The sequence below is a fragment of the Leuciscus leuciscus genome (genome assembly GCF_965113295.1).
Source record: "Leuciscus leuciscus genome assembly, chromosome: 11".
In the NCBI taxonomy this organism is placed as follows: Eukaryota; Metazoa; Chordata; class Actinopteri; order Cypriniformes; family Leuciscidae; genus Leuciscus; species Leuciscus leuciscus.
The window spans coordinates 22,108,536-22,128,913 of record NC_138735.1 but is presented as its reverse complement, the minus strand read 5'-3'; positions in this window follow the sequence as shown (position 1 = coordinate 22,128,913).

Below are 20,378 nucleotides of genomic sequence, written 5' to 3'. Positions count from 1 at the left end.
TACATTACCAGCAAATGGTCTGCAGGAATGAATGTAATTGTAGCTCATTACAAGCTCTGGAGTGTGACATGGTTAAAAAAGATTAAATTTTTTCATACACAGAACTCTCCTGAACTCTGTCCGAAGCCTTTGTATCAAACACGGCAATGAGAAAACAAATGTAATGTAAATAGCATAACACAAGAACAACACTCCCATTAACCAATAATGGTTTGACCGTTAGGGCTGTCACACGTGTTTCCCAAGTAGGACAACATCCTTTGTTCTTCCTGAAACATTCCTATCATTCCATACTCCTATGAGCAGATTGGTTGATGGGAATGTTGTTCCAAGAACAGCAACTTGTGCAAATCACTGTGTGCTTTACGGGATAGGGGAGACCGGGAGGGTTGCTTTAATGCTTTAATGTCTGTAACTCTGTTTTGTTTTAGTTTTTTTGATGTAATTTTCCTACATTTATCTGGTACAAAAAGTTTTTTTTTTATCTAAAACTTATTGCTTATTATTAATATCAAGTACAATGAGTGCTGTTGTTTAAAAGTACTTAAGATGAGTTGTAACACTAATAGAAAAAAGGACATCAGTTTCAGTTTTGTTAATCAATTTATTTATTTAGTTAACAAAAGCCCAATCAATCCCTTCCCACAAATGCACCCCATTTTAATTATATTATTATTATTATTATTATTAATAATAATTTTAAGGCAACAGGTTTCCTCACTTTTTTAAGTTACATTTAAAAATCAATTAAATTAAAATACAATTAAAATACATATCTGACATTTATGTGCAATGACGGCTAATTTTGTTTGTTTTTAGTGGGTCCAGTAGAAGTAAATGAAATCCCATCTGTTCAGACATGATATTTCTTGATTTTTATTTATTCATTTATTCAAATTTTCTTTTACTTTAACGTGAAATGTTATACATCAAATTAAATAAGAGAACCTGTTGAGTCACATGATTCACATTTGTCATTTGACAGGCATCATAAAATCAAATAAAAAATATATTTTTCTAAAAAATGTTTTACTTTATTTTAGGAGGATGTCATGCATGATCTTTGACTAAGTTCTAAGTGGTTAATTGACTGTTATAACTCACCCAGTACAACAATCATCCCTGGTCTCTCCTATACAATGAATTCGAAAAACTGTGATGCGCGAATGATATCACATAGCTCGTTTGTATGCATGATGGATGTATCCTGCTCATCTACCCAGACTGTTTGTGCTTAAAGGCTCTCATTGGTGTAAAAAAAACCCAAGGCAGGCTGTGCTGGCTGTCGTGTCATAAAGGATGCAGGACGAGAACGCAGACATGATTTCATGGCTAATGATTCCCGCGCTAATATCACTATGGGCAGCAGAGAGGATAACCAAGTTGAGCTGTCTTAGCTCAAATGATTCAATTAGGCCAGCTGTCCCCATTTGTCATGGCCCAACTCGCTTTTAGATTACCTTCCAAGAGTGCATACGTGCCTCCGCATTGGACATACACACTCAACAATTTCTGGGGGGGAAAAAAGAGAAAGAAAAGGAAGGAAAGTAATAAATAAATAAATGAAAATTCTCAGATTACAGTAAGCACATAAAGGCAATTATTGGTAATAAACGTGACCTTTTGTTTCAAGCTTGATGCAAACGCTCGGTGTGAAATAGAGGGAAATCCCTGAAGCATGTCACATTGATTGGCAGGACAGAGATGGTCCTGCTATGCTTGAGAGAGACTACAGATGAGCACATGAATGGGGTAAATCATTAAAGCAATCGGGTCAAAATACAATAATACAATTCAAGTGCAAATGCTCACATTTCTAGTAAGACTGCTTATTGGCATTTAGGTTCACTTTGAATTATTTATAGCATTACAACAGCCTACCTTATCAATTATTACAGTGATGGTCAGGTTTTTATGTTATGTTATGTTATGTTATATTATATTAAATAGACAATCAAAATCAGAATTTGTATTGATCATTTTCTTCACAAATGTAAGATAATTTCAGTAACAGTTCACAATAAAGTCTCATTTGTTAACATTATGCGTTTGCAAACATAAACTATCAATAAGCAATATACTGTTTAAAGAATTTTTATTAGTCTTTGTTAATGTTAGTAAAAATCAATCTAATTGTTTATTGTTTGTTTGTTCATGTTGAAGTTCACAGAGCATTAATAAATGTTAACAAATACAACTTTGGATTTTAAAAAGTAAATCTGGGCCATATCTGGTAGATGTGGATTCCATGCGTACCAGATGTGGGCCAGATCTGGGCCGACACTATGACTATGCTGTCTGGGGCATTTTTTTTTTTTTTAAGATTAATAAATGCTGTATAGAAGTATTGTTCGTTGTGTGAACTAATATAGTTAAATAATGAAACCTTATTCTGAAATAATAAGGAAATAATATTATGAAACTGTTACCATAATTTCCTTTACGAATGCTGAAAGGAAACCAAAGTGAATCATTTTAAATGCATCATATGTATTTTGTGGAAAATATGTTAGCAATCACACCTAATATGTACTTTGACTGTAGTGATACAGGTTAAAGGACAAGTGCGTTTTACCTTACTTGGAGTCATCTATGCGTTTTTATGTTGTTTTTAAGCTGTATAAAATCACTTGTAGTCAGCATGTGCAGATAAACATGATAAGATGATAAACATGACAAACATATCACATGGGAAGGACCATGGTTCCTAGTGTTAGAGCAGACCATGTATTTGGAGACATGGCTGAGAATAGGGACATATACTTATTACAGTAATTCAAAAAGGAAATCAACAGCCAGGAAAAGAGGGGGTCACACTTATCCATGTGAATTCACTCATTCACAGCAGAAAACATTCATTAATGCAATTTCCATCTATTTTGTCAGTCTTGTAGCCCACAATGCTAACAAGGGGTATGGCAAATAAGGACTGTGGGCCTTGAATAAAAACAGGCACTTAAATCCTGGCCTGAATCACGGGGAATTAACAATGCTCAGACACATCGGAGCTGCTCTTGACCTTCAAGCCATCATTATTAGAGGGGCGCTAATAGAACAGTTGTCAGTTTACAGTTGTCAAACCAACAAATAACAAGAAAGTAAATAGCTTACAGATGATATTACTGATGGAAGATTTGGCTTTACAAACCTCAAGCATCAGTTAGGAAATAATAAAGCCCCTTTCCTTTCAAGGGCAATGCCATTGTTTTTTGTGATCTTCAAGATTCAGCTTTCGTGTTAATTTTGTACAATTATGAAATGTTTTGACCAGTGTTTAAGAATTGGCTCCACTCTCAACTGTTGGAATTTAAATGGAATTGGACTGTCCTAAATTGGGAATGTCCCAAACAACAGAATTTAAATAAATGACAGGAAGTGAAATATCACAGTCACTATACATCTATCTATCTATCTATCTATCTATCTATCTATCTATCTATCTATCTATCTATCTATGAAATTATCTATCTATCTATCTATCTATGAAATTATCTATCTATCTATGAAACTATCTATCTATCTATCTATCTATCTATCTATCTATGATATTATCTATCTATCTATCTATGAAATTATCTATCTATCTATCTATCTATGAAATTATCTATCTATCTATCTATCTATCTATCTATGAAATTATCTATCTATCTATGAAACTATCTATCTATCTATCTATCTATGATATTATCTATCTATCTATGAAATTATCTATCTATCTATCTATCTATGAAATTATCTATCTATCTATGAAACTATCTATCTATCTATCTATCTATGAAATTATCTATCTATCTATGATATTATTTATCTATGAAATTATCTATCTATCTATGAAATTATCTATCTATCTATCTATCTATGAAATTATCTATCTATCTATGAAACTATCTATCTATCTATGATATTATCTATCTATCTATCTATCTATCTATCTATCTATCTATGATATTATCTATCTATCTATCTATCTATCTATGAAATTATCTATCTATCTATGAAATTATCTATCTATCTATCTATCTATCTATCTATCTATGAAATTATCTATCTATCTATGAAATTATCTATCTATCTATGAAATTATCTATCTGTCTATGAAACTATCTATCTATCTATGAAATTATCTAACTATGAATCTATCTATCTATCTATCTATGAAACTATCTATCTATCTATCTATCTATCTATCTATCTATCTATCTATCTATCTATCTATCTATCTATCTATCTATCTATCTATCTATCTATCTATCTATCTATCTATCATCCATCGGTGTAAGGTATTAAAAACAAATGTGGTAAAAAATCTTGGATCTTTATTGAAATTTTGCATATGTTGATTGATTTATGATCAAAGGTAATTAGTAAAAACGAAACATAAACTAGTTACATGAATTACTTTGAATTGTAATGCGATCTTAATTCTACTTCCTTAAATTCAATTTTACATCCTGTGTTGGCTAATCAAATTCAGAAATTCCTTCTCAGTTGAGTTCTGAATTGGACACAACCCATTTTAGTTTATTTTCAGCCTGTTTATCTCAGCACATTTTAAACATTGTCTTTAATTAAATAAACCATCGGAGACGTTTAGCCTGCTTACGGTTGCATTTGAGTTGACATTCGGCTTTGACTTTCCTGCGCTACCCAGCATGACGTTCTCTCTCCACATTCTGTTTAAAGGTCAAAGATTATCACCTCATTCAAACCCCATTCGAACATTCATCTTTTGATGAAACGTCCCCGTGTTCAGAGCGTTCCCGGTGACTTGTGTCCCCTCCTGCTAGCGCCGTGCTTTGTTTAGCTGAAGATGCTGGCACTCGGCCTGTCCCTCCCTACCTGCATTAGAGGGCTGAGGCCATGCCAAAACACAATTTGGACTGTCTCCAGCACTTCATTGGAAAGTAATGGTTTTCACTGAACTGAGTTATGACCAGCTGTTTGCAGACAGTCTGTGACATACTGATAGACCAGAACACCGTATGTTGCTTTCCAAATCAAATGATACAAGGAGTGTGACAGAGTGGTGAAACATCTGTCATTAGCAATTTTCAGCACGCTCCACTAATTCTGGACAAAATATGGGTAATGAAGTTACCGCAGGAAACTTCAAATACTGTCAGCGCAACAAGGCTGTAAGAAACTGGTGCTCACGAAGGCTTATAATCTAATTCATTTGTTGTAAGACATACAGACGGAGCGATAATTGTTTTTGATCATCATATTTTAAAATGCAAATCTCAAATGTTCTTCTTTAATCAAAGAACAAAAATCAAGGACAGGCGGGAGATTTGTTCTTTGTACCAAGACACCCTCCCTTGTAGTTCTCGCCATCAGTGGGGCATCTGAGCGAGGGCCACAATGGTTTGACGCGTCTGAACGTCATTGCTCACTCGACCCAGAAGCATGAATCCAGTCTAGCTTGTTCTCTGTGATCTAAAGAAAAGACGTCCTGCTGTTAGAGAGAACCAAATTTAAAGCGTTTTATCTTGCCAGCTGCAAGACCGCCATATGCAATTTCACATTTGCCTCTATACAGTAGCTCTCCCAATACTGACTCTCATTTCAGTAGATTGTTTTTAGTGATGGTTAATAAGATCTGTGGATTATGTTTTGGACACTTCCTAAAGTTGCCATCCAAAGTTGCCAATAATGTATAATTTCATCAGCTATAGTGTTTTCGTCCCTACAATAGTCTTTCAATCATGCGCTTTTATTGTGGTTAAGATTCTTTGTTAAAAAAAAAAAAAAAAAAAAAAATTCTCACCCAGGCTGCATTTATTTGATCAAAAACAGTAAAACTATAATATTGTGAAAATATGATTACAATTTAAAATAACTTAATATATTTTAAAATGTAATTTATTCCTGTGATGGCAAAGCTGAATTTACTCCAGTCTTCACTAACATGTTCCTTCAGAAATCATTCTAATATGCTGATTTGCTGCTCAAGAAACATTTCTTATTATTATCAATGTTGAAAACTGTTTTGTTTTTTTGGAAACCTTAATTTTTTTTCAGGATTATTTGAATAGAAAGCTACAAAACAGCATTTATTGACAGTATTATTATTTATCTTTTGTAAATTACTTTACTGTTGATAAAAAAGTGACAGTATATACAGTATATATATATATATATATAAACATTTAATGCATATATATATATCTCCCTAGCGGGCAGTTCTTGGCAAGAATAAGCTGTAAAGTGGAGCATAATTTATATCAGTAGTCAGAAGTCTGGCTATGTGAGACAAGCAGTAATGCAGCTAAATAGTCTTTCTACCTATGACATGACATGATCCATTATTACTCTATTTTCTCAGGATGAGGAGTGATATCTTACTATAAAACCACCTTTTCTGTTTTAGCTTTAACAGCACTTATATACCCACCTGAAAGACATCATAAATATACAGTACCGATCAAAATTTTGGAAACATTTCTTTCTTTTTTTAAATGTTTTTTTTAAAGTAGTCTCTTAATCTCACCAAGGCTGCATTTATTTGATCAAAAATACAGTAAAAACAGTAATACTGTAAAATATTATTATGATTTAAATTAACGGGTTTCTGTTATGTATTTTAAAATGTAATTTATTCCTGTGATGCAAAGATGAATTTTCAGCAGCCATTACTTCAGTCTTCAGTGTCACATGATCCTTCAGAAATCATTCTAAGATAATTTCTTATTATTATCAATGACAGTTTTAGCTGCCTTTTTTCCGCGTTGAAATCAAGATACACTGCCATTAAAAGCAGGTAAGCAAAGGCACATTAATTGTTTTTAAAAAAATGACAGTAAAGACATTTATGAAATTAATAAATATGACAAAAAAGTTCTATTTAAATCTGCAGTCCGTAGTTTTTCCTCTTTGTCGCCATCTCTGTTCGAAATCTGCAATTGCAGTTATTGACGGAATTATCAACTTTACGAGGGTTGTGCCTCGGCACAGCACAGCGCGGATGAATCCAATGTTTTGAGGAGAATGTGCGGCTGTCAGTCACCGCGCTGGTGTGGATACTGTCATTCAGAATCACAGATTATACTTTTTGGAAGTATGACCAACATAAGAATTTTCACCGGAAAATGTCATCTCAACAAGTAAGTAACATCAGAGAATGTCTAATAGGAAGAGAATTGGCACTCTCTGGTTACTTCCGGTTTCTGGACTGGCTGCAGTAACACGTCTCTGTCCATGCGGGGGCGCTCGCAGGCGAGTGCAGAATGAATGGAGGTCTATGGCGCTTATACCCATCAAATTCCACTTTTCTCAGGATATAATTTTTTGTCTAGTAATTTGAATGTTGTATTTGAAAGGAGATGCAAAGAAATTACACATTGCTGGGTGTTAGATTTTTTAGAGTCACTTATTTGCTTTAAAAAGTCTTTTAAAATGTCAATGACGTCATACACATCGTACGACCAGAGATCCTGCTTTACGGCAATCCTTCAGTCACTTTGGTGCTTTCACGCTCTGCACTTTCTTTTCTCTCGAGGCATCGACAACACAGCTGACACAGGTAAATACTCGTGCTAGAAGAGTTTTTGTTTTGTTTGTTTCTGGTCCCGCTTCGGATGCCACGATGCCATCAAGCGGCATCTCTGGTCGTAATCAGTCATTCACTGACCAATCGGCGTTCATTAGCAGAATGCTAGTGTGTTATGGGCAACAACAACTCAACCTGTAAGAATTCGAAAGGACATAAGTACTCGTTCATTCAATTTTCGACCTATAACCCATGTTGAACTTGCAAAACCTACAATAAAATCTGAGATTTCTCAACGGCAATCGGGTGAAAGAGACAAATTTAGCCGACTAGCCCCATGGACTCCCATTCAGTCTGCACTCGCCCGCGATCACCTCCAGTGGAATTCTAATGGAACTGCAACCAAAATCGATACAATGGGGCTAATAGGAAGTGCCAAGGCTCTCCGTAGACGGGCTCTGGTAACATCCACTTTTGTTCTGACCACTAGGGGAAAAAAGCATTGCAGTAAATTGCGCTGATTAAATCTATCGATCGCTTTTGTCTTATCTGTCCAGCAGAAAAAAAGCCGTCTCTGCGTCCGTTTTGAACCCCTTCAAAATACGGAGTTCACGCCACCTTTCAAATGCCCTTCCGATATTTATCCTTGTTTTAGCATAAACCCGATTGCAGTCTCTTTTTTTTTTTTTTTTTGCATTTTACAACGGGTGAATCTCCAGTTGTCACTGGTGATTGTCGTTTGAACCTTTCTGGATCCGCCATCAAATTGATAAGTTTAATTATATCAAGTGCTGTGAGAAAAGGCTATAAATCTCCACCTCCAACATCCTCACACTCATAGCCTACTAGCCGAGACTCCTTCTTTATGTGTACAGATGTGATGTAATGACGCAAAGACATGCTCGGATTTCCCGCGGAAATCCACCAGTACCACTGGAATTAGAAACATTATTACAAGCTTACCGTTTTTAATCGAGCTAAGGCAAGCAGATAGTTTTGAACACTGGCTGGTTATGTACTTGCTCAAAATTTATTTTGGATAATTTTTAACCCAAAAAGAAAAGTTACGGACTGCAGCTTTAAAATAAATGCTGTTCTTTTGAACTTTCTATTCATCGAAGAATCCCGTGAGAAAAAATCAGTTTCCAAATTTTTTTTTAGCAGCACAGCTGTTTTCAACATTGATAATAACAAGAAAAGCTTCTTGAGCACCAAATCAGCATATTATAATTATTTATGAAGTGTACTGGTGTAATGATGCCAAAAATTCATCTTTGCATCACAGGAATAAATTAAATTTTAAAATAGATTACAACAGAAGCCGGTAAATTTAAATTGTAATAATGCTTCACAGCATTACTGTTTTTACTGTATTTTTGATCAAATAAATGCAGCCTTGGTAAAAAAATTGAATTCTTTCAAAAACATTAAAAACCTTAATATTTCCAAACTTTTGACCGGTACTATGCATGCATGCATGTATGCATATATGTATATGTGTGTATATATATATGTATGTATATATATGTATATATATATATATATATATATATATATATATATATATATATATATATAAGGATAGGATTGGATAAAACACTTGCAATGTTCTTATAGCAGCTTCAAGGATTTGTCTTTCCAAATCATTGTCAGAGTAAGACATGTTGAAGCAGGGTGGGCGTAATGAAGCGCTCCAGAGATCACTGCACAAACAAGGGGCCCGTTTTGGCAAAGCTTGGCAGCAGAAGGGCTATAAAATGATATGTGTTAATTTTGTGTTAATTATTATGGGTGCCACATGTTAAGCAGAATGTTCTACCATTGCAGAAGTTAGAAAAATCCACACGGATAATTGTGGCTGAGTGAATGTGGAAGGGAACAGTTGGACTCTGTGATTATAAAGCTGTACTGCTGGAGTCCTGCCCCAGATCTGATGCCCTATTTTACCTTTTGTAATGATGCATCTCATGTGACACGTGGGGTGAATTACTGGCAGGACTGAACTGACGATAATCACCCGAAATTCTCCAGGGAGGGGACGGCTCCTCCTGGGAAGCACAGAACTCATTAATATGCAGAGTCCCACAATTCTTACTTTTTTCCTACTGTCAATTGTTTAAAGCAGCGCAGCAAAAATTTTCATTTAGACAAACTATATCAACAAAAATGTCTACTAATTCAGTTATATATTAATGAATATAATCCAAACAGTCAAAAAGAGCTGGAGCAATGATGTTGTAGAATGCAGACTTGAAATGCATTGCAATCGTTTCATAACTTTGAATTGAAATCGAAAAAATGAACTGAAATGCCTATATAATATAGGTAAAATTCTAAAATATTAGGCTATAATTTACAGTATTTTCTATATTTGAATAATTTCAAGCTCCCAAATTGTCTGCCATAGTTTTGTATGGAATGCTTGTATTAAGCTGTCAGCCGTTTTAAAGCAACGTGGAGGAAATGTTTAAATTTTTCTTCCATGTGACATTAACATGATTTCTAATTGAACGAACTATATAGGTTTATCTCAGTCAGAACAACTGATTTTGCACGCTCATTGGCTTGGCTAACAAGTTGTTGAACATAGAACAAATGAGCAATGAACAAACACATTTGACTTGGTTTGCGTTTCAGTGCAATATTTTCCACTTGATTTCCCCAGATTCAAAGATCCATGAATGCTACTGGTACATTGCACTTCCCTCTTTACAAACCGAAGTAGAAGGCATTCAACGTTCCTCCCTTTCTCCGCTGGGTTTCGGGTGCCCCCTCAAGCATGCTGTCATTGATAACTGCTACAAGCTCGGCAGAGCTTGGCTGGGATGCTCTTGGCAGAGCTGTGCTTTTTGCCTAGAAATATCACACTCCATCATGTTGCATGAAAAGCTTTGTTTTTCTCCCGATGACCTTCTCCCACTCCTCTGCCTCCTCCGTCCATCTGTCCATTTGTCCATAATGACAGAGGATGGACAGTTTCTGTCCCTCAGAAACAAGAAGTTCCTGTGCTGTAGCAAGTGAGGAGGCTAATTCAGTTAGTTCAGTTGGTCTGATTCGGCGTTGATGTCATTTTAAGAGGTGTTGCCTTGAGCAGCAGATATTAGTCATTAGTCATGCATTGTTTCAGATTAATATAATCCAAAACATTTGAAAAATTCACAAAGTTGGAGCCATAACCTAGCGGTTAGCCTGATTTAGGAATGCACGTTTAAAATGCAATGTAATCATTTTATAATTTTTTATTGAAATGCAGCAATTTTTTGTCTTACTGTAATGTCTACATCATGTGTTCCCAAATGGGGGTTTGTGAATCCCTGGGGACTTGTGAGGGAAGTGGAGGGGGTCCGTGAGTAGATGAAAAGCTAATCATTATTTATTTCATTATCATTATTTAATCATACAAAAAAACATTTAACGTTTATATATATATGTATGTGTATGTATGTATGTATGTATGTATATATATATATATATATATATATTTGGAAAGATGTGCAATACATAAAGATTTTTTTTTTAAGTGAAAACAATCCAAATAAAATGCTTACTAAAAACGTTAAATGTTTTTTTAATAGATTAGAGAAACGTTAACATGTGAAGGTATCATTAAGTTACTGAAATATCACCTTTAACTTTCAGGGGGTATTTCAAGTAAATATTTTACGACTAAAGCCCAAAGTATACTTCGGCCGCACTGTCCGCATGACATAATTTTCGTCCTGTGGGCCCGTGGTTCAGTTTCACTACCCTCCTCCTTATTCATGTTTTTTAAGTTCGACATCAACCTTGTTAGTATTCCTCAATCAATTCATTATAGACAATATAACAAGGGGGAAAACAATAAAAGAGGGAAATGGGAAATAAGCTCTGAAAAGGACTGTAATAATGGTATAAAACATCAGCTCAAACTGAACCCTTCCAAGCTAAAAATATGCTTTATTTTATTCTTTTGTAATTGTTCCTTTAATATCAGGAGAGTTTTATATTATCGTGACAGGTAGAGATCAATCCCTGTTAGATATAGATCCGGGTCACTAAAGACCCGAATACGTAATAATGATTGGCGAAACATTCATGCATTTAAGGGTTAAAGCAGCTTTTCTTGCCCATTGGCAAATATGTTTTTGCTTGTTAAAAATAAAATGAATCTTATAGCAAGAAATGTTCATACTTTTTTGCTTCTCAAGTGAATTGTTTTTGCTTTCAGGATGTTTAGATATTTTTACAGGAAAAACTTGACAAAAATACAGAAAAATGCAGAAGTTACACGCTTCACCTTTATCATATTTTAGCATGTGCGACAGTATCTCAATTTAAGAAGCCACCTGCATTATTTTTTTTTAATTTTTTTTTTTTAATTCGATGCCCTGTATTTCTTAAAGACGATCTATGATAAGAGATGGCACAGGAGCACGGCGTATAGCAGGTCATGAAGCGGCGGGAATGAGCAGTGATGTGACATGCAGACATTTCTGTCAGAATAGCGAATACCCCCCTGCTGAAATCCACTGACATTGATTTGTAAGCATAATGGCTGATTATAGGATGGGTGACAGATAAATTTTATCAAAATTAAGGCACAATTAAACATTTCATCTTCCTAATTACTGGCTGTAGATTTGGCCTGATGACCATGTGCTGTAGGAAATCAGCAACCATCACATATTTTAATGGGACACAGCTGTCCTGCGGCCTAGTAATATCTGCACACAGCCCCGGAAATGTAATTTATGAGGGGGGAAAAAAGAATAAATTGACAGTGGATCAGGTTTTCTAAAATCTTTTAGAAAGTTTTGATTAATTGCTGATTGCACTTTATGAATGTGGTTGTTTTTAGAGTCTTAAAGGTATACTCATTTCCCCCCCTAATTTTTTGTTTGTTTTAAATTGTACCCTTAAATTAATCATATTTATGTGATATATTAATATATGTGACAAACTAAAGGCTGTTTTCTTCTAGGTTGGCAGGACTACATATTGAAATCAGATGACCAGCCTATTACTATTTATTTGATCTCTTTCACTCATATAACAAATTATATATGGCCAATTATTGCTTTTGCTTCACCCACGCCACTTTTTTTTCCAGTAAGTCTATGACATCTGCCATATTATAACAAGGAATATTTTAATTTAAAATCTACATTTTTGCTGTATTTGGGTAAGATGTTTAGTTAAGTTGTAAAGTAATTATGGCCAATACAAAGAAACACAGATTGTTTGATGGCTTGTAATCATATTTGAAAAATCCAAATCTCTGCCCTGCACATTCCACAGGCTTCCTAAAGCAGACAAAGAAGAGATTCTCATCCACTGAACGCCTGAATTTCACAGGCTTGGAAAGGCTTGTGGGGTTCACACTGAAGTAATCAGCCTTTCTGCTCTGTCTGTGCCAAGGAATTAGCCTGGGAAATTCACCAAAATGTGGGAACAGCTTGGGAACAGATTGATGCAGAGGGGTGAGAGAGACAAGAGAAGCTTAGACTGTATGTGTGCACCATGAGCCCATTCCAGAGCAAATATATGGAAAAGCTTCTCCTAAGTAACTCAGCTCCTCGGAGCAAGGCTCATGCTCTCTAGTGTGAAGGGTCTTGAGTCATTGTGCCGGCCGGACTGCTCCGATTAGCAAGTTTGCTCATCAAATCTTAACTTATCTTTTTGAAAAAAGTGGATTTTTAGATTCACTGAAAAAGTTCTGCTTGCCCTGGCAAAGTTTTGTGTAAAAAATGTCAGTATGTTGTGCATTGTAAAAAAAAAATTTTCACAACATTTTTTATTTTTTCAAATCAACTTAGATAATTTAATATTTTAATATAAAAACATAATATTTTGAATTTCTGTTGATTAAATCAATCTCTTTCATTGTATTAACTCAATTTTTTAATTTCAAAGAACTTAAAATTTTAAGGCAACCAGGTGACATAATTTTTGTTTTAATTAAACCAACAATAATTTTTTAACAGTGGGTAGATGCCAGAATGTTGCTCTGCTGTTGCTAGGGTGCTCTGAGTGGTTGCTATAGGGGTTGTCTAGTCCAAAAGATTCCGAACCAAACTCTCTGGTTCCTAGAAGGGGTTAGAATCCCTATGTAATTCTATTTTATAATTCACATTTATAATTCAGTCTGTTTGCTTAGACAAATCACAGCTCTTCTCAAGAGGCTTCATGATTTGAGGTATCATTCATGTCCATATAGCACATAAAAATAGATAGGTTATGCACATACTATAAGATTAGATTAGATTAGATTCAACTTTATTGTCATTACACAAGTACAGGTACAAGGCAACGAAATGCAGTTTAGGTCTAACCAGAAGTGCAATAGCAGCAAGTGCAGGATATACAGTGGTTCCATAAGTGCAGAACATGGATATGTACTGAATAAATATAGAGTTGAATACTATTATAAACAAAAATTTACAGATAGATTTGTCCTATGAATATAATATACAGATAACTATTACTGTGAACAGAATTTACAGCTATATATGTACTGAATATAATATACAGATGGCTATTACTATAAACAGAATTTTTACAGATAGATATGTACTGAATATAATATACAGATGACTGTTACTATAAACAGAATTTTACAGATAGATATGTACTATGAATATATATACAGATGGCTGTTACTATAAACAGAATGTGAGCATAATATACAGATGGCTATTACTATAAACAGAATTTTACAAATAGATATATGTATAAGTTAGGCTAAAATGAGCAGTATAACAATGGATTTAAAGTAGTGCAAATAAAGTTTGGACAGAAGCTATCCGAGTGAAAGTGCAGTGGAAGTAATTGCATATTACAGTTAAAGTACGGTATTGCAAATGTATATGTAAACAGTCGGTACTGTAAATAAACAGTAAGTTTAATACTTGTGTTTAGGGGACTGTTCAAATCAGTTATTATTATTTTATTTATCAATCTAGTATTTTTAAAAGCCACAATCATGCACCCACTACAAAATCTATGACATGCAAATTGGCTTTTATTGTAAACTTAGGCTACTTTAATCACATGTAAATGGAACACACTTTTAGTGTTTAGTACTATTTTAGTATTTATTCCATTTTTATTTTAAAACATTCATTGCTTATTAAAAACCTACTCTGAATCGACTCGTGCCAAAAGATTTGTGAGCAGTCTCAGCCACCAGAAGTTAATTTCGTTGCTGTTTTCTGGGTGACATCCTCAGTCTGGTATGGTTCTGTTGCTGCAGTGCGCTCATGCCAGTTTCCATGGCCACCCACAGATCTGAACTTGGTCCCAGTTCAGGTAAACATGGTACCCTAAAGGGGCAGTTGACCCTCTTTCATGGGGTGGTTATTTTTGGGTCATACTAAACATTTCACATGTTCAACATTTTAAATAATTTAAATAAAAAAAATTCATTAAGGTTTCTGTAAAGCTGTAAGTGTGTGTGTGTGTGTGTGTGTGTGTAAGTGTGTGTAAGTGTGTGTGTGTGTGTGTGTGTGTGTGTGTGTGTGTGTAAGTGTGTGTGTGTGTGTGTGTGTGTGTGTGTGTGTGTGTGTGTAAGTGTGTGTGTGTGTGTGTAAGTGTGTGTGTGTGTGTGTGTAAGTGTGTGTGTGTGTGTGTGTGTGTGTGTAAGTGTGTGTGTGTGTGTGTGTGTGTGTAAGTGTGTGTGTGTGTGTGTGTGTAAGTGTGTGTGTGTGTGTGTGTGTGTGTGTGTGTGTGTGTGTGTGTGTGTGTGTGTGTGTGTGTGTGTGTGTGTGTGTGTGTGTGTGTGTGTGTGTGTGTGTGTGTGTGTGTGTGTGTGTGTGTTTGCTTGTGTGTTTGTGTGTGGGTATATATGAAGAGTTCAGATGCAAAAGCCTCCAAGTGCCATCTGAAATTTTCTTCTAGAATGATCTTTTTATCAAGCTCATATATTTAAGTTAAATAATTTCACTTAAATGGCAATGCAAATTACCTATTAATTGTCATTTAAGTGAAATTACTGAACTTAAATATACAAGCTTTATAAAAATGATCATTCTAGAAGAAATTTTCAGATGGCACTTAGAGGCTTTTGCATCTGAACTCTTCATATATATATATATATATATATATATATATATATATATATATATATATATATATATATATATATATATATATATATATATATATATATATACACACACACACACGCGCACATATTAACTTTACATGTTTGTTGTTCACACGTGTGTGTGTGTGTAACAAACATGTAAAGTTCATTGTAAGATAAATATATATAATATGCATATATATTAAAATATAATGCTTTTAAAATAATGTCAATATTATTATATTAATTTAAATATAATACTTTAAGAAAATGTGAAAATGCATTAATATATTAACATACAAATTTACATTTAAATGTAAGAAAACACAGTGAATCGGAAATTTCGTTCAAAGTTAGTGTAAATTGTATGATAGTGATTGATGCTGTCTAGCTATGGTGAGACTTTGTTTTAGGGGCATGGATGAGCATAGGAAGATAAAATGGCTTTTTTGTGTGTGCACATTTGTGACCACAGGCTCGTGTCACTGTGAGCACTGTGCTGTAGCCTGACAAGGGCTCTCATGCTCACAGATAGCCGGCTGTTGTCCTAAACAACGCAACATATTGCCACACTGCCCTGGGACAGGGAATCAGGAACAGCAAAGAACAATGACATGCACAAGGTCTCCACACTGTTTATTCCCTCTGAGCTGAGCCAAACAGGACTTTACTTGAAAATGAAACGAACCAATTAAAGTATCTTAGGATTATGAGGCTGTCAAGATGCCACTCTGTTTGCTGTCAAAACAGATACAGTTTTCTACAATAAGTTTACACTTGGTGTCTCAAAACTTTTTAGAAGCATAAATCAGATGTTTGTTTCTGTTAGGATTATTAGATATTTTACATAACCCGGTTTAAGATAATCCCAGACTAAAATGCATGTTTGAGCTGTCTTAACTTAAAAGCAAATTGCACTGATACGTCTTAAAATAATTATGTCAGTGCCATTGTTTTGTCTCAAGATGCACATCAGTAATGTTTTTTTCTAAGGTACATTTATAAAAGATTCTTAAAGTATACATAAAATTAACCTACAGTACCTAACTGATTTTGGCCTGTCCTGGCATATTATATTATATTATTTTATTTTCATTTTCTTTTAATGTTTATTTGATGTTTATTGACAAAAAGCAAAACATCGCACAATCCCATTTTGTACTCCTATTTGTGAGAAGTGCCAATACTTGTGTTGTAAAGAGGTGTTTCTCACATTTTGCATATTATCTGCCTGCATAATAAATTATACGAAATTTTTGACATTTTAAGATATTTGCTGACCAGTTTCTTCTTGTTCTGATCTTCTCTTAAGACTCGAGGACTCTCTCAAAGTCTGCTTTCTGATGTGACATGACATTGGCATGCCAGATGTGTGTGTATACCGTTCGTCTAAGAATTGGACTGCTCAGTGTGAAATTGTCTAACTTGCTTCGCTGAGTGGTATTGCAAATGAACTGAGTTCTAAACAAGCGTGAAAAATATGCATTGATGTTACACATGTCTTATTTTCTTTCTGCACATTGTCCTTTACCCTCCTGGTCATCTTCTACATATGTCTGGGTTTGGAACACATACTGCCTGCCATAATTTCATACCAGGCTGAGTCTGTTTTGAATGCGGCGCTTTTATGCCCAATGACTTTTACAAAAAGAGGCAGATATTAAACCATCTGTTCGAGAGAAACTCTTCATTAGAATTTGATTTTAAAATGTTTCGATTTTTTTTTTTTTCATGCAAAATATCAATTTATCTTCAATCAGAGAATGTTGTCAGATTTCACCTTGTAATATCCATAACAGAATAAGTCATTCTTAAATATGGTCATGATGTTTTGTGATTTTATTTGTGATAATTAAATTATTATAGTATATTTATTATATAAATTTTTTTTGCTATTTATATTTGCTACTCTGCTAGTTACCACAGGCCATATTAGACAGTAGGGGTGGGCGATATACCGCTAGACACAATTAACCGGTAGAGACTTTGGACTATCGCTACATGTCTGAGAGATGTTTTCTGAGCGCATTCCCGTGTTTATAGAGTGCGTGAGTACTGAACCGATTTCTTTTTGTCGCCTTATTGGGCTTCAACGGTTAAATGCATATAATTATTTGTCAAAAGGCCCATTTTTGCCCTCAAGTATTCTCGTAAACACAGTCATTTATGTCTCAAGTGAACCTAAACAGTTGAGAAAGAATGGGATCCGTATATTCGGTCTTAAAGTGACAACAGCCTAATAAACCTGCTGTCATCAAACAACAAAAAAGAGAAAATCTGTCAATGCTCTTGTCTGTATCACTTTTGTCTTACTATAATAAGAATACAAGTATATATTTAATTTAGAGTGAAGAAATTCTGTGTTTTTTTCAGTGTTCTACCCCCATAGGCTAGTAGTTGAATTGAAATGGTGATAAGAATTATGAGATTTCAATGGTATCAACAATTTGGATGATATAAAAACCTTACTTAAAGCAAAAATAACTATAGTGATATATATAGTTATCATGAAATAAAATTACTCATATCGTGATATAAGATTTTGTTTATATCGCCCACCCCTATTAGACAGGGCAAAACATTCATTCCCATTAATAACCAACCGGTTTGATATGCCAAATTTTGATGTCACAGTTTCCATGGCAACTGATATCAACACGGATCCTCAGGATTTTGCAAAGCCTTCAACATCTCTCATTATTTCCAGACGAAAACAAAGCGCGCAAACGCGCGTTCCCGTGTTTACCTTCATATTAAACGGCGTGAGCGCATTGTTGTTTGTTTTTTTATTAGCGTCGCGCGCAGGATGCTGACAGCTGAAGAAGACTGTATTTGGGGAGGAACAGCATGGCTGCAGAGAGGAGTGGGGATCCTGAGGGAGGCCTAATGGTTCCACTCCTTCCTGCACAGAGATAAAGACTCATAATAACCGTGTATACCCACCATCTGGCTCTGTGCATGTGGTCCTTATGGAAGAGAAAGCAGTGCAATCTGTAAACGATCAGGAGCCATAGCACTCCCCCCAGAGAGACCGCCATGCAATCAAGGTGACAGATGGCATAGCTACTGCTGTGGCCGCATGGAGGAGATCAAAATCACCTTCAATAAACTCTGACTAGAATGGGCACGGGCCTCTCCAAAAGTCAGTTTGTCAGTCAAACTGTGGCAGCTTGCTGCATCGGGGGTGAGATGCACTGACCGCCGCCCCTGTTTTCCATATTTTCCGTCTGACTGGTTTTGAACTGTGATCTTTCTCTAGCTGTCCTCGCTGCTCGTGGCGATGTGGGCGAGCCAGGTCCATTGGTTTTAGGGGGAAATTAGGTACATGATGTCACAGATATGGGGCACGGGTTGGCTGGTGGTGTATGGGCCATCTAATAAAATTTGAGTTGGAATACTAGCCAACCCAGTGTACATTGCTACTATTTTTATGATATATAGTTGTCACATGACCTACATTGCATGTTTAATTCACAAAGTGCTGTCCAGTTATTTATTTATTTTTAATTGTAAATTATTTTGCAATATATATTTTTTTATCAAATTTTGTGTATGATATAAAATAATAAAATATTAACATTAATATTATGTGTTGTTTATTATTATTAACACATACACATGTATATGAATAATATATTAAAAAAATAAATGTTAATAACATTAAAATATTAAAAATCGTTTTAAAAATATATAGGCTATATAAAATAGTCCGCTGAAAATAAATGATACTGTTTGCAGTTTGATCAAATAATGGTTAGAAAAGAGAATACGGTAGGTATTATTTCCGGCTCATTTGCCGCATAGAAATGTAAGGTCAAATTGAGTGCATTGCATTATGGGATCCTGCATGCAGCGTGCTCTGTAAATTGCACATTTTAGAAATTATGACTCGTCATTCAGAACACCTGCATACTATACAATGTATACATATACTATAAATATTTTCTGTATTTCAGTTATATATGCAAACATATTGTAAACATACAAATCTAGACATGCCTGTTTGGTCTTTACATTCATGGTTTTACTCACATAAATGATTTGAATTTTTAAAATGTAGGGCAATAATCAACAGCTAATGCGTCTGATTTCATCGCTCAGCTTGGGAGACTGGTGAATAATTATGTTGCATGGTCTCTCTAGCCCTGCTTTGGCTCGGTGTCTCTTAGTGAGCCTGGTGAGCAAATTTGCGAGGGAGAATTATTTCACACGTCTTCTTTTTCTGAGCCACAGCTCATGTCAGTGATGTGAGAAAAACAGCCTGACTTTCCAAGCTCTTTTTTCCTGCTTTACTGCAAAAAGTTCAAAATGGAAACACCATCTGTTAAATCCATGCAAAAGCCAATCAAATGTTTTCTTGATTGGATGTGTCATATCTGATCTTGAGGTCACAAGGTTTGACTGTAGCATTCACAAAATGCTACATAAATTAATTTATAAGGAAATATATTTTTTACGTTAACATAATAAACGTAGAAATATACAGTAACCCTAAGAATATTTGGACACTTAAATCACACTTAAAATGTGTGAATTTCATTACATTAGATACAAAAAAGATATCATTATATATTTTAGAAATATGTTATTTTAGTATATATTAATATATATATATATATATACACTATTTAAAAATATTTGTATTCATTAAAAAAAGCCATCTGTACATAAATAATACTACTTTTTTCAGAAGTAGCATTTCTGGGCTATTTTTGCAAATGATATTTAACCAGCTGGTGTAAAGGTGATTTTACATTCTGTCCGTGTCAATAGACATGTTCCACTAATGTTTGACAACTATGTCTAAATACTTTTTGTCTTCATTTT